The 25775-nt window shown below is 43.5% G+C and overlaps 1 pseudogene; it reads right to left on the reverse strand.

The window, feature by feature from the left end:
• Positions 1 to 4837: 4837 nt before the first annotated feature.
• On the reverse strand, positions 4838 to 16537 carry LOC112253015 (annotated as a pseudogene).
• Between the last annotated feature and the right edge of the window lie 9238 nt (positions 16538 to 25775).

Raw genomic sequence — 25775 nt, forward strand, 5'->3', positions numbered from 1 at the left:
CACTCCTGTGATCCAGTGGCATGTTGTGTTAGCTAATCCAGGTTTATCATTTTAAAAGTCTAATTGATCATTATAAAACCCTTTTGCAATTATGTTAGCACATATGAAAACTGTTTTTCTGAATAAAAGAGCAATACAACTCTCCTTCTTTAGACAAGTTGAGTATCCTGGAGCATCATCATTTCTTTGTTCGATTACAGCCTCAAAATGGCCAAAAACAAAGACTTTTTTTCTGAAACTCGTCAGTCTATTCTTGTTCTGAGAAATGAAGGCTATTCCATGCGAGAAATTGCCAAGAAACTGAAGATCTCGTACAACGCTGTGACCTACTCCCTTCACAGAACAGCGCAAACTGGCTCTAACCAGAATAGAAAGTGAAGTGGGAGGCCCCGGTGCACAACTGAGTAAAAGGACAAGTACATTATAGTGTCTAGTTTGAGAAACAGACACCTTATATGTCCTCTGGCAGCTTCATTAAATAGTACTCGCAAAACACCAGTCTCAATGTCAACAGTGAAGAGGCGACTCCAGGATGCTGGCCTTCTAGGCAGAGTTGCAAAGAAAAAGACATATCTCAGACTGGCCAACAAAAATAAAAAATTAAGATTGGCAAAAGAACACAGACACTGGGCAGAGGAACTCTGCCTAGAAGGCCAGCACCGTGGATTTCCCTCTTCACTGTTGACGCTGAGATTGGTGTTTATCGGGTACTATGGGGGTGGCAGTGTAGCCTAGTGGTTAGAGCCTTGGGCTAGTAACCGGAAGGTTGCAAGTTCAAATCCCCGAACTGACAAGGTACAAATCTGTCATTCTGCCCCTGAACAGGCAGTTAACCCACTGTTCCTAGGCTGTCATTGAAAATAAGAATTTGTTCTTAACTGACTTGCCTGGTTAAATAAAGGTAAAATAAAAATAAAGCTATTTAATGAAGTTGCCAGTTAGACCCCAAACTTTTGAACGATAGTGTATATTCACAAGAAAATATGTTGGTTATTGGAAATAATGCAGACAATTACGTTGATGGAAGCCACAATCTACCTGCAGTATTAAAGCTGATCTACCCCCCCCCCCATTTTTTAAAATATATATTTTAAAAAGCTGCTACTATACCAGATATTGTTTGTGAGGAGATTACCTCTGCCCCCGATTTACAATTAAAACCGGTAAATTAATAATTGGCAGTGCTCATTGCTTAACTGGATACCTATTCAACCAAAGTGGAAAAACTGGAAAAGACCACCAATCGAAAATCATTCCCATAGATTCAATGTGTGGTTCACAGGCTCATTATTCACAATCATGCAGCCGAGCCTGTAGCTATGATGCTGCCCTCAGCATAAGAGAATGATGAGATTACAAACTCATGTTTGTGTACAAGGAACAATATTACTGTTTTTGCTGAGCATTGAACTTATAATTATATTGACTATGGTCCAGGACATTTACATAGTGATGACACAATGCCAATTAATGAACAATGGGCAAAATATGGATCCTGCAGCTCCTATTTTTGACTGTTTAGGCATTTAGGCGTACATATGTCATATCTTTTTCGTTGAACTTTTTTCTTCACTACCCACCCGTACTCTTCAAGTCTGCTAACTTACTTGTTAAGGTCTGAATTGGTTACTTATTTTGTTTTACTGTCGTTATTATTCAATTTTTGTATACCTTAAGACCAAAAATATGCTGCTTAAGAGATTTCTTATGTACGGCTGTCACTCGCCGTTATGCTACACCCCAGTATTTATAGTGCTGGGCAGGGGGAAACAGGGAGAGACGGCTGGGGGCTAGGGAAGGGGGGGGTGCGATTTATAGAGATGGTCATCTGGGTGTGGAGCGACCAATGGGTAGATTTCCCTGTGGGTCCTGCTTTTTATTTAACATCCATGGGCTTATCAACTCTAAAGATAACAATTGCATTTTAGAAAAACTATGGCAACACTAGCTATTCTCTCATGGAGTTTGAAAGGCCTTAATATTCCTATCAAGCGTTCCAGCTGTCTTGATATTCTAGAAAGAAACATATTGATATAGCAGTGTTCCAATAATCACACCTACTCCAAAAGGACACACATAGAAAAGAGAATCATTTGTACAAACTGGCTGCTTTTTCATCAGCCCCAAACAAAACTAAGGGTGTAATCATAATGAAACATAAGAAACTCAAAATCACCGTCCTTGGTATAGGCCGAAGACCAAAAAGGCAGAATCACTTTCCTTAAAGGGTAGGTAGCATAAACCTAACGACATGTATAACATATGGATTTGCATTAGAAAGTCCCAATGCAAAAATACACCTCACTTTTCTATTTTTTGAGTTATTACATAAAACTGGTCAGAATGCCGGAGTCATAGCAGAAAAAACATTGTCGTGTGGGACGTAATAGGGAAGACCCAGAAAGCCAGCCTATTCCCTATAATGTAAACTCCACCAGAAAAAGCTTTTAATGTATAACTTTTCTGGAGCAGGTTTTCATCAAGGATCTCTATGTACTTTGCTCCATTCATCTTTGCCTCGATCGTGGCTAGTCTCCAAATCCCTACCGCTGAAAAACATCCCCACAGCATAATGCTGCCACCACCATGCTTCACCGTAGGGATGGTGCCAGGTTTCCTCCAGACGTAACGCTTGGCATTCAGGCCAAAGAGTTCAATCTTGATTTCATCAGACCAGAGAATATTGTTCAACAAACTAGAATGGTCCAAACACACCAAGACAGTCGTGAAGAGGGCACGACAAAGCCTATTCCCCCTCAGGAAACTAATAAGATTTGGCATGGGTCCTGATATCCTCAAAAGGTTCTACAGCTGCAACATCGAGAGCATCCTGACCGGTTGCATCACTGCCTGGTACGGCAATTGCTCGGCCTCCGACCGCAAGGTACTATAGGGGGTAGTGCGTACGGCCCATTACATCATTGACGCTAAGCTGCCTGCCATCCAGGACCTCTACACCAGGGGATGTCAGAGGAAGGCCCTAAAAATGGTCAAAGACCCCAGTCACCCCAGTCATAGACTGTTCTCTCTACTACCGAATGGCAAGCGGTACCGGAGTGCCAAGTCTAGGACAAAAAGGCTTCTCAACAGTTTTTACCCCCAAGCCATAAGACTCCTGAACAGGTAATCAAATGGTTACCTGGACTATTTGTATTGTTTGCCCCCCCTCCCCCAACCCCTCTTTTACACTGCTGCTACTCTCTGTTTATCATTATATGCATAATCACTTTAACTATACATTCATGTACATACTACCTCAATTGGGCTGACCAACCAGTGCTCCCGCACATTGGCTAACCGGGCTATCTTCATTGTGTCCCGCCACCCGCCAACCCCTCTTTCACACCACTGCTACTCTCTGTTCATCATATATGTATAGTCACTTTAACCATATCTACATGTACATACTACCTCAATCAGCCTGACTAACCGTTATCTGTATGTAGCCTCGCTACTGTTATAGCCTCGCTACTGTATATAGCCTGTCTTTTTACTGTTGTTTTATTTCTTTACTTACCTATTGTTCACCTAACACCTTTTTTGCACTATTGGTTAGAGCCTGTATGTAAGCATTTCACTGTAAGGTCTACACCTGTTGTATTCGGTGCACGTGACAAATCATCTTTGATTTGAAATCCTTTTTTCTACTGTATATTTACAACTTAGGTCAGCTATGCTGGTCTATGGAGTCCCTTGGGAAACCCAACTACCGAACCATCCAATGATGGGATATATAAATAAATGATCTTAGCTTCAGAAATGACTGATCTCTATTATATATAAACTACTTTTGTAAAACTAATATTCTGAGCTAGCAATTAAAAGAGTATTGTCCACAGATCTAATTTAATCTGAAAACCCTTTAACTGGAACAGAATATGAAAAAATACGACCTTAGCATCCTGTAATCCGAGCATCAATTTATACATTTTAAGTCAGTTGACAGACTGCATTTAACACCAAGGAAACATTTTATCCCCAACTCCCAGCTGTTCATTATGTCTCCTAAATCAGGTAGGCACATTCCTCCATATGATGTGGGAGTGCCCTGAGGTTAAATACTTTTGGGGCAAAGTTACAAAATTCATTTTGAAGTGCATGAATCTAAATATTCAATGCTTTGCATCTATTATGTTACTTAACGATGATAGCTCCTCGAATCTCTCAATCAAGCAACGATTACTGCTGGCAGGCATCATTTCTGAAAAAAAAGATGTTGGCTCTTAGATGGCACTTACCTCACTCTCTGCCAATTCACCAGTGGATACAGTTACTGTTAGAAGTTATAACATCAGAATTATCAACAGCGAGACTGAATGGTGCTAGTCAAGGAACAATTGAGGCCTGGACAAATATACTCAGAAGAGAATAATCTGGTTGGGGCTGTAAGGCCCACTTCTTTTTGTCTTCTGTTCCTCATTACATTGAATTTATTATCATTTAAACTCTTTATGTATTTCTTACTGTTTTTTTTTAGTGGCAGCTTACATGTACGTTTGAAATGGATAATGTACCTGTACCCCCCCCCCCAACAAAAACCAACAAAACAAATAAAAATGTGGTCCTCCAAAAAATAATATATCACATAGTAACGGCTGTGACTGTGTCTTGTAGACCTGGGCCATATGTATCAAGAGCCTCAGAGTAGGATTTCTGATAAGGGATAAGTTTAGCCTTTTAGATGACAATAAATAAGATCACAGGGACAGGAGGGGACCTGATCCTAGATCAGCACTGCTACTCTGAGATACTCGATACGGTCCCAGATAATTATGTGTGTTGGCATTAGAATTTAGCCTACCCTCTTGGTGTGAAATGAAATTGTACTCTGGGAAAATACTGTATGTAAGTATTTTAATCCCCTGTTAATGATGTTGTACATGCATTCATTTCAGGTAAGTTTCTCGTTAAAGTAGTTTATTTCAGATATGAAGCATTGAAATACACATGATCAGTGTGTACATTAAACAACAGAAAATCTAAAATTACACTCAATTAATCTGCCTTTGTCTAGAATACACAATCACTGGCATAATTAAGCCAGCAGAGCCTGCACAATGGAAAAGAACAAGACTGTGATAGACAGGCATTAGTCTTATTCAGTCCTTCCAGATCAGTAACCCCCAAAGAGGTGAGAGCTAGGGAGCAAAATGGAACAAGGCCTATTTGTAATTTGGAGGGACTTCACTCAGTCTCTGTTGTTCTGTTGCCTCCTGCTGGAGAGAAAGTGAACCTTCAGTTATCGGTGAACATACCAGTCGTATAGGTTACTAATGGACAACGATCCGTTAGTCAGAAGGTGCAGATAAAATGTCAAGTGCACCAACGGAAAGGAAATAGCAAACATGAAGATTGGCAGTGATCACACTGACCTATCTTTGGTGTGCGGCCACTGTGCTGTAGACCACATCACCTGGATCTGCTTCCTGTAAGAGAGTAGGAACACACACAGATTGATAGCTATAATGGTGATTTACAGAGCCTATATACATATAAGCTTCTGCCAGTACAAACACATACAGGTATGAATAAGTTAAGCAAGTCATCAACACAGTAGAGCAGCTTTTTATGCAGGCTTTGGTCTTGGTGACCACGGTGTTGTATGTCACTGCATCATCAGGTAATGGGTCCTGATGGTAGACGGTTACATAGAGTTATTCAGATAACATTTACATCCATTTTGTATTTATTGTACATTCTACAGTACATCAGGGCTGTCAATTCACGTTCTGCTTCTCAAGACAGAAAAATACTATGCAAGACCAGCAGTGTGTATGTGTTTATTTAGTTTAAAGTTTACCCTATGTGCTGTCCTGTGCTGCATAGGAATCACAGTGCTGTATAAGTCACCATGTCTCTCAGGGTTTAGGTCCTGTGTGATGGAGGAGGGAGAGCAACATGATCTCATCCACTCAGAGAGGGGTTAGTTGGGTTGCAGGGGGTTATGTTGGGTTGGGGGGTTGGGTTGGGTTTGATGGGGATTTAGTTGGGTTGCAGAGGGTTTAGGCTGGGTTGGAGGGGGGGTTGGGTCAAAAAGATGAGGTTTTTACCTGTTGTGCTGTTCCTCTGGTGTGACTCACAGTGCTGTAGGTTATGTTCTGCTCAGAGTCAGCAGACTGCTGAAAGAATGAAACACAAAACTAGTTAACATCAAAATTTTGTTTTTACGACATAAGGATGTTGTACACATGTATATTGACACATGCATTTGCAGTTTCAATGTATTCTAATGAATGTACAAAATGTGTTATCATTCAAGTGTCAGGAGTTGTGGTGAGGGATTTGAGGAAGTCAAATATGCATACTCAGTGCATGACTACATTGAGAAACCCAGTTCTCTTTAAACTGTTTAACTTAATATTCTTGAGTCCAGTAAACCTAAGATATCGGGTTGATAATTGATGCCTTCTATGACTATCAACCAAAGAGAGCCCTAGAATATCAAGAAGTGAAAGGAACAGATGTGTGGAAAGATAACATGATCATAGCTTACTACTGTGGTGTTTGCTGGTTGGTCCTTTGCCTTCTTCTCCTCTGAAATAAAGAAAAGAGGATGTTGGTACTAGTGATCTTTGATGTCAAACTTTTCATTTATAGAATCAACTGTCCTGTATTTATTGTATTCTGCAAATGACATTAGTCATTATTATTATTGTTTTAATCCATTTTTATTAAAACAAATACTTACTTTGTTTTCTCAACATCTTCAATGTGACCAAGGTAGCAGCTATCAGTACCACCAACAGGCTCAGAGGAATGAACAGGACAACCAGCAAACTGGAATTTAAAATGCAATTAAATAGAATATATAGATAATCGCAGTCATTGATCTACATGTCATAGGCATCATTTTTGTTGCACTGTTGCGACAGAGTAGAAATACTTTGTAGCCTATCATGGTCCGAACACATTAGCTTTAGGAAGTAAGGAATAAGGAACTTTACCAAAAGAGGGAGGAGAAGAGAATGCCACAAATACTTAAGTATGTCACAATACACGCACAAGGATGTCTAACCATGGGGAAGTGGTAAAAGAAGGTGTTTTTCATTTTGTATCCACTTTCATCCATTGCCCCCACACCCTTACAGTATCACCAACCATTTGGATGACTATTACATGTTTGTCATTTAGCAGACGCTCTTATCCAGAGCGACAATTAGGGTTAAGTGCCTTGCTCAAGGGCACATCAACAGATTTATCTGACTAGGGGATTTGAACCGCAGTCCTTCTGTTTGTACTGGCCCAAAGCTCTTAACCATTAGGCTACCTGCTGCCAATGTTCCATATAAGCTGCGCACAGCTCCCCCACAGAAGAAATATCAGCCTCCACAGAGAAGCACGAGATTGAAAGTTGAGTGAAGTTCACAAGTTTTCTTTGTTAGTTAACACTATAAACGTTTCCCTTCACTGTGGGAATTAAATCGAATCAATGCAATATTAGCCAATTTCATTGCAACAAATGAACAAAACAAACTATGCAATACTTAGTATGCTAAACTAACTATGCAAGAGATTTTCATGTAGGCAGAAGTCAGGCCCATACTCTACAGACCGGTGCACCATAACCAATAAGATCTGCAGTAGATCTGCAGTAGGCCTATATGCAAATACACCATTGCCATATATAGATTTGTGCCATTCACTTTGAACTGGACTGTTTTACAGCATGAGCTATCATTATGTGTTTTGAGATCAAACCAAGAGCTGCATGTAGCCATGTGTTCACATTTGTTCAAATTATTTTCTAGTAAGTGAGTTACTAGCCTAGCTATAGATAATTTGTATTCGGCAATGTGGGAGTGACTGCTTCCTACAATAGCACAAAACGTGTACATTTCTAGCCATCTTTGAAAAACAAGTCAGGTAAAGAGCTTTTTTTATGTCTTAAAGGAGCAGTATTGTATTTTGAGAGAGACTTGAATAAGCTAAGTTGCCAATATGCAGAGGGTAGCATCATTTGTCTGATTCTCTGTAATAATGGTGTGGGAATAATAATGAATTGTATTTTGTAAAGTGGTTTCTTGCATCAAACAACACAACAAAATGATCAGTCACCTCCTTGTCTGAAGGACAGATGGATAATTCATGTCAAGCCCTGCATGTTTTTTTTTTCCAAAAGTCTCATGGAATGTAGGCCTACATTGAACACCACACATTGGATGCTACTGTAGGTTGAAGGAAGTAACTGCTATTTCCATGTTAAAATGTTATCTGAGCCATAGTTTTTGATGGTAGGCCACTCTGGTAGGCCTACAGTATGATCAAATAGCCACAGTAACCTACGTGGCCCCTGTTTAAACAGTAAATTAAAGCAGGTACAGCCTCAGTGTTCACAGTAAACGTACACCGGAAGTAGCACAGAATTTTCACAAAGTTCAAGTTTGCACTCAGCAGACCAGACATTTTCTCAGTGCTTAAACATTTTTAGAGGGAACATTTCCTGCTGCCCCTGTTAAAGTGAGGAGACTGAATACTGACCTCTGGATCCTTTCCTGTCGCTTCTCGTCAGTTCCCCCATTGTTCTGGTCTGTAACAGAAGGGGTGAATGTTGCCTGAGAAGTGTTACTCAGCACCTGTTAGGGAAGTTTAGTAAGTGGTTGGAGCTTTTGTCGCTGTGAGAAGCTCCAATAAGTAGCTCCAATAAACTGACTGGTGTACAATATAGATTTATATGATTAAAACCAGGTAACTGGAATGTTGATTAGCTAATCTATATAATGCTTTCTTAGCTTGTGTTTCACACATGCGTTAAAATTTAATTCCTTGAATTTTCAGTATTAATTTCAAATCTAGGTGGTAGATATGATGAACAGTTTTATAAAGATTGTTCAATTTCTTAATGAACTTTAACATGACTGACAGGATAATCTCAAGAGAATGTGTGGTCAAAAGATTTCCGTTTTGGGGCCTCCTGAGTGGCGCAGCGGTCTAAGGCAGCGGTCTAAGGCACTGCTAGAGGCGATGATACAGACACGGGTTTATTCCCTGGCTGTGCCACAACCAACTGTGGCCGGAAGTCCCATAGGACGGTGCACAATTGACCTAGCATCGTCCGGGTTAGGGAAGGGTTTGGCCAGGGGGGCTTTACTTGGCTCATCGCACCTTAGCAACCCCTTGTGGCGGGCCGGGTGCCTGCAGGCTGACCCCGGTCGCCAGATGAGCGGTGTTTCCTCCAACACATTGGTGCGGCTGGCTTCCGGGTTAAGCTGGCGGGTGTTAAGAAGCGCGGTTAGGCGGGTTGTGTTTCGGAGGACGCATGACTCCACATTCACCTCCACATTCAAGCCCTTTGGGGAGTTGCAGCGATGAGACAAGATCGAAATTGTGAAGAAAAATGTCAAAATACAAAATATATTTATTTCCAATTTGCTTCAGAAATGTTCCTTAATCTCTAACACTGGATGAATAAACAGGACTCATACATGGTTATATGGGATTGCTCTGTACTTACTTGTGGTGGTTGTGTTACTCTGTGTTGTGGTTGATTGGTTAACAGTGATATGAACAGGCATCTGTAGATCTCCAACTGCACACCAGTACCAGCCAGTGTTCTTCATTTTTAGTTGACTCATCGTTACGATCATTACTTTTTTTCCATTGGCAAGAATCCGCTTTAATTCTACTGATGCTCCATCTAAATTCCCAACAGTCCTCTCCACGCAAGAGCCACCCAGCCTGCACCAGCAGAAATCTCCAGAGTTACTATAGTTACAATTGACAGTGACACTCTGTCCTTCAACTCCAGTCACATGTTGTTGGTCCACATAAAGTCCTGCAGTACCTGCACATGAATGGATTTGAAAGGTCAACATTGGTGTGAATGTCAAATAATCCCCACACAGAGTACATGTTCGGTCATTTTAAAAAGGTACATCTAGATGAGAAAACACAAATGGTTTAAACAGAATTATGAGGCCAGATGCTCATCTAAACTATTCAATTTTACATGGTATTACTAAACTCCGTAGATGGTATTTTAATGATCAGAAAGGTAAGGATCTCACCTGTGGCAACTGACAGATATAGATGTGTGGTGTCACCTTTCTCCACAGCACACCAGAAATATCCAGAGACCCCTAGTTGCAGGTTCTTCATGGTCACAGTGAAGACTCTTGTAGTAACATTATCAGCGATGGACAACCAATTAGATGCACTCTGAGAGTCAGTACGTATTAGAGTAGAGCAAAAATGGAAAAAATATCCACTACACCAGTATTTCACGTTTTTCAGAGCCATGATGATAGAGACATGGGATGGTGATGGAGCCTCCTTCACCTACAGACACATGACTCACTGTGGACACACCGTGAATACCTGTAGACACAACAGAAAATACATATATAGATACTTTAATTTCACCCAGCTGCTCAAGAGTCCCACCAGATGATCAGCCAAACCACTTGACAAAATACATACATTTGTGACCTCTAGAGAAAAATGGGTGATAGACATTGTCACACTATGTGTTTGTGACACCAGAGAAGACTGAGACATGTTAGTGCTGATGTTGTCACACCCAAATCCAACCATGAGAACATAACGTAACACACAACATATTTAGCTTTGACACCCCTAAACTATGGAGACAATCTCTAGTTTCAATCAGATACAATTTGAAGTTAATGAAATAGTTATGAAATACTATAACTTTGACTGGATGGTTGTTCTGATATCTACTGTAGTACAATGTTGACAAAAAATGTTTGTGCAATATATGTTACTGACACTTCGGTTATTAGGTAAAAAGTTGCACTTCTTCCCTCAGTTGGGGCTCAGTCAACTGGGGCCCAGAGAGGGGAGAGGTCAGGCTTGTCTTTTACATGTCCCTGGTGCTATGCAGAATATCAGAAAGGGAAGAGAACAGGAGGGAACATTGTCTTCATATGTGAATGTGTCTTTACCTATTCTAAACCATGTGAAGGGATGGTGTGATTAATGGGGAACAAAAATAGAACTGTTTGGCCATAATGACCATTCTTATGTTTGGAGGAGAAAGGGGGAGGCTTGCAAGCCGAAGAACACCATCCCAACCGTGAAACACGGGGTGGCAGCATCATGTTGTTGGGGTGCTTCAATGCAGGAGGGACTGGTGCACTTCACAAAATAGATGGCAGCATTAGGAGGAAAATTATGTGGATATATTGAATCAACTTCAAGACATTAGTCAGGAAGTTAAAGCTTGGTCACAAATGAGTCTTCCAAATGGACAATGACCCCAAGCATACTTCCAAAGTTGTGGCAATGAGCCAAAATGGGCCAAAATTCACCCAACTTATTGTGGGAAGCTTGTGGAAGGCTACCCAAAACATTTGACCCAAGTTAAACAATTTAAATGCAATGCTACCAAATACTAATTGAGTGTATGTAAGCTTCTGACCCACTGAGAATGTGATGAAAGAAAGAAATAATTCTCTCTACTATTATTCTGACATTTCACATTCTTAAAATAAAGTGGTGATCCTAACTAACCAAAAAAAATGAATTTTTACTAGGATTAGATGTCAGGAATTGTGAAACTGAGTTTAAATGAATTTGGCTAAGTATGTAGTGTACTTTTTTAGGATATATTAAGTATACAAAACACATACTATCATAACACTTCACACTTAAAGTACACTTTAAATGCATTGTTTTTTCAGTCTTTGTAGTATACAACAGGTGGGTAGCAGGTAGCCTAGTGGTTAGCAGTGTTGGGCCAGTAACTGAAAGGTTGCTGGTTCAAATCCCTGAGCTGACAAAGTGAAACATCTGTTGATGTGCCTTTGAGCAAGGCACTGTCATGTCTTTACTATCATTAAATTCAAAATGTATTTTTTTATTAAAGATTCTCTGTAATTAGTATTACGCGATCAAACTGATAAATCATGTAACCGTAATTAACTATGAATTTGGGGCACCAAGGAAAATATTCAGATTACAAAGTTATAATTTCCCAATATAACCTTTCAGATATTTTCATATCTGATCAACAGTCTTCTGATTAAGGAATTATTTATTTTACCTCACGTTAGTCTCATTCCAAACGTCGTAAATTGTTGGTTATCTGCACAAACCCAGTCTTCACTATGAGTCATCCATACATCAATTGTCTTAAATAATTTATTTATTACTAACTAAATAATTCACAGAAATGCATAAACAAAACGACAAAGTAAATATGGTTACAAGAAATGATGTGCCCTAGTTGGCTAAACCGACATGGCGGCTTGTTAGACAAAAGGGAAGAGGGGGGTCGACTAAGAAGTCACTACAAAGTTAATAATTATAACAATTGAAATGCTAATCCTTTACACATGAACGCTCACTCTTTCGGGAACAATTGCAATCAATAAATATATTTACGCTCAGTGTGTCGTCTTGATCTTTGTTGAAAAGTTAATTTCTGTTGGAGAGTTTTTGTCCTCTCTCGCTCTCTCTCTCTGTTAGAGTGATTTGTTCAGAGCGACATTCATTCATGTTGTTGTGGATTGGATGTTTCGGCGGTTGTCGTTCTTCGCGTTCAATGATACCGAATTCCTAGCTGCAGACAGTAGTAATTAATATCAAAGACTTGTTCTTATTCTGTCTGTATCGATAGTCTCAGAGTTTAACCACGTGGTATGGTTAAAAGATTCAGCAATGGTCTGCAACCTTTGTCCTCCCGTGATTGAGAGAAACACGGTCTACTTAGAATTTCTCAAAGTTGGGTTTTATTCAGAATTGCAAAAAAGGGGCTGTCCCAGGATGACTGACACTAACTGGGCTCATGGGCGGTCATCTGATTTAGTTCAACTCAAAAGGAAATTGGAGTTTCCTTCATTAAACAGTCCAAAATCACATTACACAATTTTACAAACAGTATCATCCTCACTCATTCATCTTATACAGTAATTAGATGTAAACCTCACATCTGAGGCTATTATATAAACAGCATTATGGTAATGCAGCCACACCGTCTCCCATGAGCTTCCCCAAGTTGTAACAAACGGACCAGTTCGTAGCTGGATTCTTCACCGATCTTTTATACCTTCTCCGGAACCTAAACGTTGTTCGGACCTCAAGTTCTGTGAGGTGGAAGAAATTCCTTTGTTCTCTATGAATCTTCACTTTATTTCTATACTGTGTGGCCATGAGGCAAGGTCTTCCCTAGGAATTTACGACCTCACTCTGACCACAGCAGTCTGGTTGTAGAAGCAGAGAGCGGGGGATGGTGTTCGCTGTACCCAAAGAGGGCAACGTCATGACAGCATATAACCCTAATTTCCCCAGGGTCGCTGACATTGATCCCTGACACTGAACTCAGGGAGAGTGGGATATGCACAAACTAATTTACGATTCACTCTTGTACATGTGTGAAATAGGACAAATTTAAGCGCCCACCTAATTATCTTATAAATATACTATCAACCTGCAATACACTTTTTAAAAGTGTCATTTAAATGCATTGTATTTCATTTTTTAATTATACTATATGTTCACTAAGTTGAAGCATCGATTTTATTTTATGGAACTCTGCTTATGAGTTATAAAGTACTATAAGGGCACGAGGCGAGACCCAGATGTAGACACGGGAGGCAGATGGTTTGAGTCTTTGATATTTATTGATTATCCAAAAGGGGTAGGCAAGAGAATAATCGTGGACAGGCAAAAAGGTCAAAACCAGTTTAGAGTCCAGGAGGTACAGTGTGGCAGACAGGCTTGAGGTCAGGGCAGGTGGGTACAGAGTCCAGAAATCAAGCAAGGGTCAAAACCAGGAGGACTAGCAAAAGAGAAAAGGCAGGAGCATGGGAAAAACACACTGGTTGACTTGGAACATACAAGACAAATATACACAGACAGAAAACACCGGTTTAAATACCCAGGGGATAATGGGGAAGATGGGAAACACCTGGAGGGGGTCTTGACAAGCACAAGGACAGGTGAAACAGATCAGGATGTGACAGTACCCCCCCCCAGGGGCACCACCTGGCGTCTTACATGGAGCGCATACCTGGTTGACCGGGGTGCCAGCGGAGGAAGTCAGCGATGAGGGCTGGGTCCAGGATGTCTGTAGCGGGAACCCAGCACCTCTCCTCCGGGCCTCCCAGTCAACCAGGTACTGGAAATCCCTGCCCCGCGGTCGAACACTCAGGAGGTGTCTCACCGTGTATACCAGATGGCCATCGATGACATGGGGTGGAGGGGTGGGCCTGGAAACAGAAGACAAAGGGCTGTGAGACACGTTCTTAATCCTAGACACACGGAACGTAGGGTGAATATGGAGAGTACGGGGTAACAAAGATGAACAGCAGTGGAACTAAGGACTCTAGAGATGGGTAAACGGCCAATAAAACAGGGGGAAATTTGTGGGACTCCACCCGAAGGGGCAGGTCCCATGTGGATAGCCATACCCTCTGCCCAATGCAATATCGAGGAGCCCAGCAGTGACCCGCTTGTTGATACCTGGAGTTGGTCTTGAGAAACGCTGCCCGGGCTCTTCTCCAGGTACGCCGACATCGGCGAATGTGCATCTGGGCCGAGGGTATGTTGACGTCCTGCTCTTGTTCTGGGAAGAGCGGAGGCTGATACCCCATGGAGCACTCGAAAGGGGAGAGTCGCGTGGCCGAACAGGGAAGAGTGTTCTGGGCATACTCCAGCCAAACCAGTTGTCGGCTCCAGGTAGCGGGGTTGGTCGAAACGGGGCATCTTAAGGTTGTTTTCAGGTCTTGGTTTGCCACAGACTAACAGGAACAGTGCTGACAGGAACAGTGCTGTGGGTAACTCTACCAATGGATCGGAGTTGAGTGGGGATACCTAATTCAGAAACTAGGGGAGCGTCCATAAAACTCTCATCCGCCCCAGAGTCAATGAGCACCCGGAGAGACTTAGACTGGTCTCCCCACAGCAGTTTCACAAAAAAAGGAGTGCGGTTGATGGGAATTGGAGGATTCTCAGTCTGGTTCACCAGAGTGCTTGTACCTACTAACAAAATATTTCTCTTAAACGGGCAGGTGGCTATATAATGTCCCGCAGCCTCACAGTACAGACAACTGTTAGAACTTAGTCTAGGTGAACGTTTCCTAGGCAACAATCTAGCTCTGCCCAGTTGCATAGGTTCCGGTGTATCTGGCTCACCTGTCACCGATGATAATGCTGTACTTTTATTTACACATTACATATTACACATTACAAAAAAAACATAGAGATACTAAAGTGTGAAATGCAACTGGTGCACACTTATAAAAAACAATGACTTGTCACTGAGAGACTAGTCAGGATCGAGGAAAAGATGAACGGAGCAAAGTACAAAGAGATGAAAACCTGCTCCAGAGTGCTCAGGACCTCAGACTGAGGCGAAGTTTCACCTACCAACAGGACAACGACCCTAATTGCACACCCAAGACAATGCAGGAGTGGCTTCGGGACAAGTCTCTGAATGTCCTTGAGTGGCCCAGCCAGAGATGAGACTTAAACTCGATTGAACATCTCTAGAGAAACCGGAAAATAGCTGTGCAGCAACACTCCCCATCCAACCCTACAGAGCTTGGGAGAAACTCCCCAAATACAGGTGTGCCAAGCTTGTAGCGTCATACCCAAAAAGACTTGAGGCTGTAATCGCTGCCGAAGGTGCTTCAGCAAAGTACTGAGTAAAGTGTCTGAATACTTATGTAAAAGTAATATTTCAGTATTTTATTTTTTATACTTTTGCAAAAATTCTAAAAAATGTTTTTTGCTTTATCATTATGGGGTATTGAATATAGATTGATGAGGGGGGGGGGAAGCAATTTAATCCATTTTAGAATAAGAATGTAACAAAACAAAATGTGGAAAAAGTCAAGGTGCCTGAATAATTTCAGAATGCACTGTACACCTGTCTGTCTACCCCTATTCTTTGTCACCCTGATAAAGGCTCTTGTAGCGGCAACGTGCCAGTAATCTTTTAAATTGTTGCTATAAAGCCGCAAACAATAAAGGATTTTACATTTTCTTTCTGGAAGTTGGTTTGCAAAAAGGCTTTTTTAGCATTGTTTAATATCCAGCATCAACTTATTTTTGTTCTGTATTATTTCATGCCATGATCAAAGAGCACCTCATGATATACAACTGTAACCAAATAAGTGCTTTATTCCTGTCTCTCTTCTTAATATGTTAGATCTTGATTACTGGAAGTTGTATTTAAATGTGTTAAAAAACTAGCTAGCTGCTGAAAAATACAACTGTTCCACAAATTAAAACAGCACTCATCAATACATCTGAGCACAACATAAAGAACATCTTTAATGGGACTACAATGTCTATGGACAAAGTAGAACGAACATTATAGTGTTATAAATTTCAGTATGTACTCAGTCTCAGTGTCTGACATAGAGGAACTGAGCCTAATAATATCAAATAACAAAATGAATTCCCTCACTTACCTGACAGTCCAGTGAGGAAGAAAAGAATGTGCAGGACAAGGAGGAGATATGGAGCCATGATTGGATGAGAGAGAAATTCTCTGGTAGCTTTTATGTTTGAATTGGCGCACTGGTGTGTGTCAGGGACCAGGGCACCCAGGCAACTAACTCTACTTCCTGATCTTCATGGATATCACTTATTTAGTAACTCTTCCTGTTTTAATGACATTGCAACCATGTGCCCTGTGCAAGACCTTGTGTAGTCAATGTTGAGCTGTTGAACCTGACCAAGGTGGGTTTGTAAATACATAAGTTGATTTATATGATAATTGCTTGTGGTTCGTTCCCCATCCTCAATACCCTGATAAAGTAATACATTTATAAACTCCTGTCCTGTGTTGGTCTGATATTCCTTTCTGATATTAATGAGGTCCCATACTGATTACAGTTATATGAAAAGTAAAGTAATTAGTTACGTAATCCTTTGGATTACTCAAAATGAGTAACGGAATCCAATTACATTTGTCAAAAACAATTTAAACGTTCACCTCATAGAGCATTTCTTTAATTTAGTAACATGAGTAAGCCTAATTCCAAATTGTGGACAAATGTGAGAGCATAGCCTAAGATCTTAGAATTCATACATATACTTTTATTACATTGTTTGATAGCTCAGCTGGTTAGCTACTGTAGATGGCTCTCAGTCTCATTGACCACCAAATGTTGCTGACGCTAGCTAGCTTGCTAACGCTAGCTAGCTTACTAGCAATGTTATGAATACAACTCCCATCTGCTATCGACATCAGGATACGATTTGAGAGAACTATTTAGCTCCAAAAGTGGTTATAGCGAAGACAGTGTAATATTATGTTAGGCAGAAACTGCTTCTCTAATATAATCACTAATCACAATTATAGGCAATGTCATAGCGATGTTAGCTAGTGTTAGGGTTGCGTAAATTCGAATCTGGTATCAGGAAAAATATAACAATGAGTCACCGATTTTATACTATGTATTTTGTATTAGCTAAGTAATAAATGGCAAATGCAACTTTCGTATATACGGGCTCACTGTAATGCCACACAGGGCAGAACAGAGAACTGACAAGATGTATGTAAACAGTATTCTTTATACTGTGATAGACATAGTTCCAACCCGTCTGTTGGCCTATCACAGTAGAGGCTGGGCGTGGTTTAAACTTGCCCAGCCTTGCAGGCGCTCAGGCGGGTCCCCGCCTCTTGGCGCTTCTTGGAGTCCTCCCTCCGTCGATGTATAGATCCTTACTGTTCTGGTATCGCAGCCTAGTTAGAACAGTTGCTCAGTTCCTGCTATTGTGTTGTGCAGTATTTTTCCATCTCAGTTAAACCTCGTGATGACCACCCCTCCCTATCACAACTTTGTAAGATACAGCAAGTCACACCATGTGCTCAATATTGTTACTTACAAACACAAGGACAAAGCATCTGCTGGGCTGTTATCTACAGTTTTGCAACATGCAGGTCACACCATGTTACTCAGTTCTTGTCACACACAAACAGGCAAGTAGCAAGCAGTTGTTTAATCTCATAATGATGCTCCAGTGCACAAATGCAGACACCTCACACAACCAACATCAGATGATATTTAATCATATATATCTAATGGCTATAATGTAAAATACAGGATCCAACACTAGCTAAGCTCATGTGCAGAAACGCACCACCGCGTCTAACGGTCATTTTGCTCCAAACGGTGCATGTGCAGGCCGTCAAATCAAAGGCACTCCTTCGATATAAAGTTATTTTTGACGAAAATTAAAACTCGTCCGTTTGTCACTTTTACGAGGTTGGAGTAATGTTCAACTCCTTAAAGACACTGGCTCGATTCTAGGTTGTGCCTTTAGATTTTGAGAAAATGAACAACTAAGGAAGAATTTTTCACTTCTCTCATTGACTTCTCCAACCCCAAACCTCGGCCTGGTCTGCTTGGTCTACTTCGCAAGCGTTCCTGCAAGTCTTGCGATGTTGCGCCTATGGAATTAGAAACTCTGTGGAGATCACTTTGACTGCATGCTGGCTGTGAATTCAGAGCCATTTATTCAGTGGCTAGCTACGCTACAAACATAATTTTACCAGGTTCATATGAAGCAATTGTAATTACAGTCCATCACACCATACCCAAGAGTTTCCTGACTAGCAAGGGCAGTCTGTGTTTAATTTAATAGTTTATTAGAAACACAGATCATTGTGAGGGGATTTCACCAATGGTTGAATGGGGAATTGACCCCTCGCTAAGCCCTGCCCCAGAATTTTGGGCAACCAATCAAATCAAACTTTATTTTTCACATGCCCCGAATACAAGAAGTGTAGACTTTACCGTGAAATGCTTACTTACAGGCCCGAAACCAACAGTGCAGCTCAAGAAGAGTTAAGATATTTGCCATGTAAACTAAAAGAAAAAGTAATTAAAAAAACGTACACAATAAGAATAACAATAATGAGGGGGTACGGTTACCAAGACAGTGTGTGGGGGTACAGGTTAGATGAGGTCATTTGTACATGTAGGTGGGGGTGAAGTGACTATACATAGATAATAAGATTCCTTAGTTTAATGAGATTCCTTAGTTTAATGATGAGCTTCATGTGCACTATGGTGTTCAACGCTGAGCTGTAGTCAATGAACAGCATTCTCACATAGGTGTTCCATTAGTCCAGGTGAGAAAGGGCAGTGTGGATTGCAATTGATATTGCATCATCTGTGGATCTGTTTGGGGCGGTATGCAAATTGGAGTGGGTCTAGGGTGTCCGGGAGGATGCTGTTGATGTGAGCCATGACCTGCCTTACAAAGCACTACATGGCTACCGACATGGTGGTAATAATTTAGGCAGGTTACCTTCGCTTCCTTGGACACAGGGACTATGATGGTCTGGTTGAAACATGTTGGTATTAGATTCAGTCAGAGAGAGGTTGAAAATGTCAGTGAAGACACTTGCCAGTTGGTCACACACCCTTTGAGTACACTTCCTGGTAATCCGTCTGGCCCAGGGGCTTTGTGAATTTTGACCTGTTTAAAGGTTTTGTTCACATCGGCTACCGATAGCGTTATCACACAGTCATCCAGAACAGCTGGTGCTCTCGTGCATGCTTCAGTGTTGCTTGGCTCGACTCGAGCATAAAAGGCATTTTGCTCATTTGGTAGGCTCACATTACTGGGCAGCTCGTGTCTGGGTTTCCCTTTGTAGTCCGTAATAGTTTTCAAGACCTGCCACATCCGACAAGTGTCAGAGCCGGTGTAGTAGGATTCAATCTTAATCCTGCATTGACTATTTGCTTGTTTGATGGTTTGTCTGAGGGCATAGCGGGATTTCTTATAAGCATCCAGATTTGTCTCCCGCTCCTTGAAAGTGACAGCTCTAGCCTTTAGCTCGATGCGGATGTTGCCTGTAATCCATGGCTTCTGGTTGGGATATGTACGTACAGTCACTGTGGGGATGACGTCGTCGGTGCACTTATTGATGAAGCCGATGACTGAGGTGGTGTACTCCTCAATGCCTTTGGATGAATACCAGAACATATTCCAGTCTGTACTAGCAAAAGAGTCTTGTGGTGTAGCATCCGCGTCATCTGACCACTTCTGTATTGAGTGAGTCACTGGTACTTCCTGTTTTAGTTTTTGCTTGTAAGCAAGAATCAGGAAGATAGAATTATGGTCAGATTTGACAAATGGAGGGCGGGGGAGAGCTTTGTATGAATCTCTGTGTGTGGAGCAATGGCGGTCTGGGATTTTTCTCTGGTTGCACATGTGACATGCTGGTAAAAATGAGGTAAAACTTATTTAAGTTTGCCTGCATTAACCTCTCTTGGGTAGGGGGCAGTATTTTCACGTCTAGATGAAAAGCGTGCCCAAAGTAAACTTCCTGTTACTCAGGCCCAGAAGCTAGGATATGCATATAATTAGTAGATTTGGATAGAAAGCACTCTAAAGTTTCTAAAACTGTGAAAATTATGTCTGTGAGTATAACATAACTGATATGGCAGGTGAAACCCCGAGGACAAACCATACCCCCCAAAAAAAAAAATTCAGCCTACCTGTAACGGTTATCTTCTGGGGAAAGAGAGGCGGACCAAAATGCAGCGTGGTTATTTTTGTACATCTTTAACAAAGATGAAAATACAACAATCTACAAAACAAGAAACGTGAAAAAACCGAAACAGTCCTATCTGGTGCCACAAACACAAAGACAGGAACAATCACCCACAACAATTTAAACGTTCACCTCATAGAGCATTTCTTTAATTTAGTAACATGAGTAAGCCTAATTCCAAATTGTGGACAAATGTGAGAGCATAGCCTAAGATCTTAGAATTCATACATATACTTTTATTACATTGTTTGATAGCTCAGCTGGTTAGCTACTGTAGATGGCTCTCAGTCTCATTGACCACCAAATGTTGCTGACGCTAGCTAGCTTGCTAACGCTAGCTAGCTTACTAGCAATGTTATGAATACAACTCCCATCTGCTATCGACATCAGGATACGATTTGAGAGAACTATTTAGCTCCAAAAGTGGTTATAGCGAAGACAGTGTAATATTATGTTAGGCAGAAACTGCTTCTCTAATATAATCACTAATCACAATTATAGGCAATGTCATAGCGATGTTAGCTAGTGTTAGGGTTGCGTAAATTCGAATCTGGTATCAGGAAAAATATAACAATGAGTCACCGATTTTATACTATGTATTTTGTATTAGCTAAGTAATAAATGGCAAATGCAACTTTCGTATATACGGGCTCACTGTAATGCCACACAGGGCAGAACAGAGAACTGACAAGATGTATGTAAACAGTATTCTTATACTGTGGCGCTTCTTGGAGTCCTCCCTCCGTCGATGTATAGATCCTTACTGTTCTGGTATCGCAGCCTAGTTAGAACAGTTGCTCAGTTCCTGCTATTGTGTTGTGCAGTATTTTTCCATCTCAGTTAAACCTCGTGATGACCACCCCTCCCTATCACAACTTTGTAAGATACAGCAAGTCACACCATGTGCTCAATATTGTTACTTACAAACACAAGGACAAAGCATCTGCTGGGCTGTTATCTACAGTTTTGCAACATGCAGGTCACACCATGTTACTCAGTTCTTGTCACACACAAACAGGCAAGTAGCAAGCAGTTGTTTAATCTCATAATGATGCTCCAGTGCACAAATGCAGACACCTCACACAACCAACATCAGATGATATTTAATCATATATATCTAATGGCTATAATGTAAAATACAGGATCCAACACTAGCTAAGCTCATGTGCAGAAACGCACCACCGCGTCTAACGGTCATTTTGCTCCAAACGGTGCATGTGCAGGCCGTCAAATCAAAGGCACTCCTTCGATATAAAGTTATTTTTGACGAAAATTAAAACTCGTCCGTTTGTCACTTTTACGAGGTTGGAGTAATGTTCAACTCCTTAAAGACACTGGCTCGATTCTAGGTTGTGCCTTTAGATTTTGAGAAAATGAACAACTAAGGAAGAATTTTTCACTTCTCTCATTGACTTCTCCAACCCCAAACCTCGGCCTGGTCTGCTTGGTCTACTTCGCAAGCGTTCCTGCAAGTCTTGCGATGTTGCGCCTATGGAATTAGAAACTCTGTGGAGATCACTTTGACTGCATGCTGGCTGTGAATTCAGAGCCATTTATTCAGTGGCTAGCTACTCTACAAACATAATTTTACCAGGTTCATATGAAGCAATTGTAATTACAGTCCATCACACCATACCCAAGAGTTTCCTGACTAGTGTCACGCCCTGGTCAAAGTATTTTGTGTTCATCTTTATGTATTTGGTCAGGCCAGGGTGTGGCATGGGGTTTTTGTAATTGTGGTGTGTTTGTCTTGGGGTTTTGGTGGTGGTATTGGGATTGTAGCTTAGTGGGTTGTCTAGCAAAGTCTATGGCTGTCTGGAGTGGTTCTCAATCAGAGGCAGATGCTTATCGTTGTCTCTGATTGGGAACCATATTTAGGCAGCCATATTCTTTGAGTTTGTCGTGGGTGATTGTTCTTAGTGTCCTATGTGTACTCGTTGTTAGTTTGCACCAGATAGGCTGTTTCGGTTTCGTTTATTGTTTTTTGTAAGTTCGTGTTTTTTTGTTATATTAAACATGGATCGCAATCGACACGCTGCAGTTTGGTCCGACTCTCTTTCATCACCACTAGAAAACCGTTACAGAATCACCCACCACCAACGGACCAAGCGGCGTGTCAACAGGCAGGAGCAGCCGAAAAAGGAGATGCTCACCAAGGATTTCTGGTCATGGGAGGAGATCTTCGACGGGAGAGGACCCTGGGCTAAACCAGGGGAGTGTAGCCGCCCAAAGGAGCAACAGGAGAAGAGGCAACAGAGGCAGCAGCAGCAGGAGCAGCAGCAGCTACAGTGGGAGAGGTTGCACCACCTGGAGTTATGGACATGGGAGGAGGAATTGGACGGTAAAGGACCCTGGAATGAGCCTGGAGATTATTGTCGCCCCAAAGCCGAGCTGGAGGCAGCAAAAGCAGAGAGGCGGCATTATGAGGAGCTAGCACGGCAGAGCGGATGGAAGCCCGAGAGTCAGCCCCAAAATTTCTTGGGGGGCTTACAGGGAGTATGGCTATGCCAGGTAGGAGACCTGCGCAAACTCCCTGTGCTTACCGGGGGCTGGAGAGACCGGGCAGGCACCGTGTTATGCTGTGGAGCGCACGGTGTCTCCAGTGCGGGTGCACAGCCCGGTTCGGTATATTCCAGCTCCGCGTATCGGCCGGGCTAGATTGAGCGTCGAGCCAAATGCCATGAAGCCGGCTCTACGCATCTGGTCCCCAGTGCGTCTCCTTGGGCCGGCTTACATGGCACCAGCCTTGCGCTCGGTGTCTCCGGTTCGCCTGCATAGCCCAGTGCAGGCTATTCCACCTCGCCGCACTGGCAGGGCAACTGGGAGCATTCAACCAGGTAAGGTTGGGCAGGCTCGGTGCTCAAGAGCTCCAGTGCGCCTGCACGGTCCGGTCTATCCAGTACCACCTCCACACCCCAGCCCTCCGGTAGCAGCTCCCCGCACCAGGCTTCCTGTGCGTGTCCTCGGTCCAGTACCACCAGTACCAGCACCACGCATCAGGCCTACAGTGCGCCTCGCCTCTCCAGCGCTGTCGGAGCCTTTCTCCTCTCCTGCGCTGCCGAAGTCTCCCGCCTATCTAGCGCTGTCGGAGCTTTCCTCATCTCCAGCGCTGCCGGAGTCTCCCGCCTGTTCAGCGCAGCCAGAGCTGCCAGTCTGCATGAAGCAGCCAGAGCTGTCAGTCTACATGAAGCAGCCCGCGCTGCCAGTCTGCATGAAGCAGCCAGTCTACATGGAGCAGCCAGAGCTGTCAGTCTGCATGGAGCAGCCAGAGCTGTCAGTCCGCATGGAGCAGCCAGAGCTGTCAGTCCGCATGGAGCAGCCAGAGCTGTCAGTCCGCATGGAGCAGCCAGAGCTGTCAGTCCGCATGGAGCAGCCAGAGCTGTCAGTCCGCATGGAGCAGCCAGAGCTGTCAGTCTACATGAAGCAGCCCGAGCTGCCAGTCTGCATGAAGCAGTCAGTCTACATGGAGCAGCCAGAGCTGTCAGTCCGCATGGAGCAGCCAGAGCTGTCAGTCTACATGAAGCAGCCCGAGCTGCCAGTCTGCATGAAGCAGCCAGTCTACATGGAGCAGCCAGAGCTGTCAGTCTGCATGAAGCAGCCAGAGATGTCAGTCTGCATAGAGCAGCCAGTCTGCATGGAGCAGCCAGTCTGCATGGAGCTGCCAGTCTGCATGGAGCTGCCAGTCTGCACGGAGCTGCCAGTCTGCACGGAGCTGTCAGTCTGCACGGAGCTGTCAGTCTGCACGGAGCTGTCAGTCTGTAAGGAGCTGCCAGTCTGCAAGGAGCTGCCAGTCAGCACGGAGCCGCCAGAGCGGTCAGTCTGTAAGAAGCCGCCAGAGCTGTCAGCCTATATGGGGCAGCTAGTGCCGCCAGTCTGCCCAGCGCCGCCAGTGCCCCCAGTCTGCCCAGCGCCGCCAGTCTGTCCAGCGTCGCCAGTCTGCCCAGCGTCGCCAGTCTGCCCAGAGTCGCCAGTCTGCCCAGCGTCGCCAGTCTGCCCAGCACCGCCAGTCTGCCCAGCACCGCCAGTCTGCCCAGCGCCGCCAGTCTGCCCAGCGTCGCCAGTCTGCCCAGCGTCGCCAGTCTGCCCAGCACCGCCAGTCTGCCCAGCACCGCCAGTCTGCCCAGCGCCGCCAGTCTGCCCAGCGTCGTCAGTCTGCCCAGCGCCGCCAGTCTGCCCAGCGCCGCCAGTCTGCCCAGCGCCGCCAGTCTGCCCAGCATCGCCAGTCTGCCCAGCGCCGCCAGTCTGCCCAGCGCCGCCAGATCTGCCAGTCTGCCCAGCGCCGCCAGATCTGCCAGTCAGCCAGACTCTTCCAGATCTGCCAGTCAGCCAGACCCTTCCAGATCTGCCAGTCAACCAGACTCTTCCAGATCTGCCAGTCAACCAGACTCTTCCAGATCTGCCAGTCAACCAGACTCTTCCAGATCTGCCAGTCAGCCAGGATCTGCCAGTCAGCCAGGATCTGCCAGTCAGCCAGGATCTGCTGAGACCACCAGCCAGCCAGGAGCTGGTAGATCTATTTACCGGCCTGAGCTTCCTCTCACTCCTGAGCTTCCTCTCACTCCTGAGCTTCCTCTCACTCCTGAGCTTCCTCTCACTCCTGAGCTTCCTCTCACTCCTGAGCTTTCTCTCACTCCTGAGCTTTCTCTCACTCCCGAGCTTCCCCTCAGTCCCGAGCTGCCTCGGTCCCGAGCTGTCCTTCAGTCCCGATCTGCTCCTCAGTCCAGTGGGGTTCTGGGTGAGGACTACTAGGCCATGGTCGGCGGCGAGGGTGGACTATCCAGGGACGAAGGGAGAGGGGACTAAGACATTAAAGGAGTGGGGTCCACGCCCCGCGCCGGAGCCGCCACCATGGACAGACGCCCACCCGGACCCTCCCTATTGTTTTGAGGTGCGTTCGGGAGTCCGCACCTTAGGGGGTTCTGTCACGCCCTGGTCAAAGTATTTTGTGTTCATCTTTATGTATTTGGTCAGGCCAGGGTGTGGCATGGGGTTTTTGTAATTGTGGTGTGTTTGTCTTGGGGTTTTGGTGGTGGTATTGGGATTGTAGCTTAGTGGGTTGTCTAGCAAAGTCTATGGCTGTCTGGAGTGGTTCTCAATCAGAGGCAGATGCTTATCGTTGTCTCTGATTGGGAACCATATTTAGGCAGCCATATTCTTTGAGTTTGTCGTGGGTGATTGTCCTTAGTGTCCTATGTGTACTCGTTGTTAGTTTGCACCAGATAGGCTGTTTCGGTTTCGTTTATTGTTTTTTGTAAGTTCGTGTTTTTTTTGTTATATTAAACATGGATCGCAATCG

This window comes from Oncorhynchus tshawytscha, linkage group LG06 (assembly GCF_018296145.1).
Source record: "Oncorhynchus tshawytscha isolate Ot180627B linkage group LG06, Otsh_v2.0, whole genome shotgun sequence".
In the NCBI taxonomy this organism is placed as follows: domain Eukaryota; kingdom Metazoa; phylum Chordata; class Actinopteri; order Salmoniformes; family Salmonidae; genus Oncorhynchus; species Oncorhynchus tshawytscha.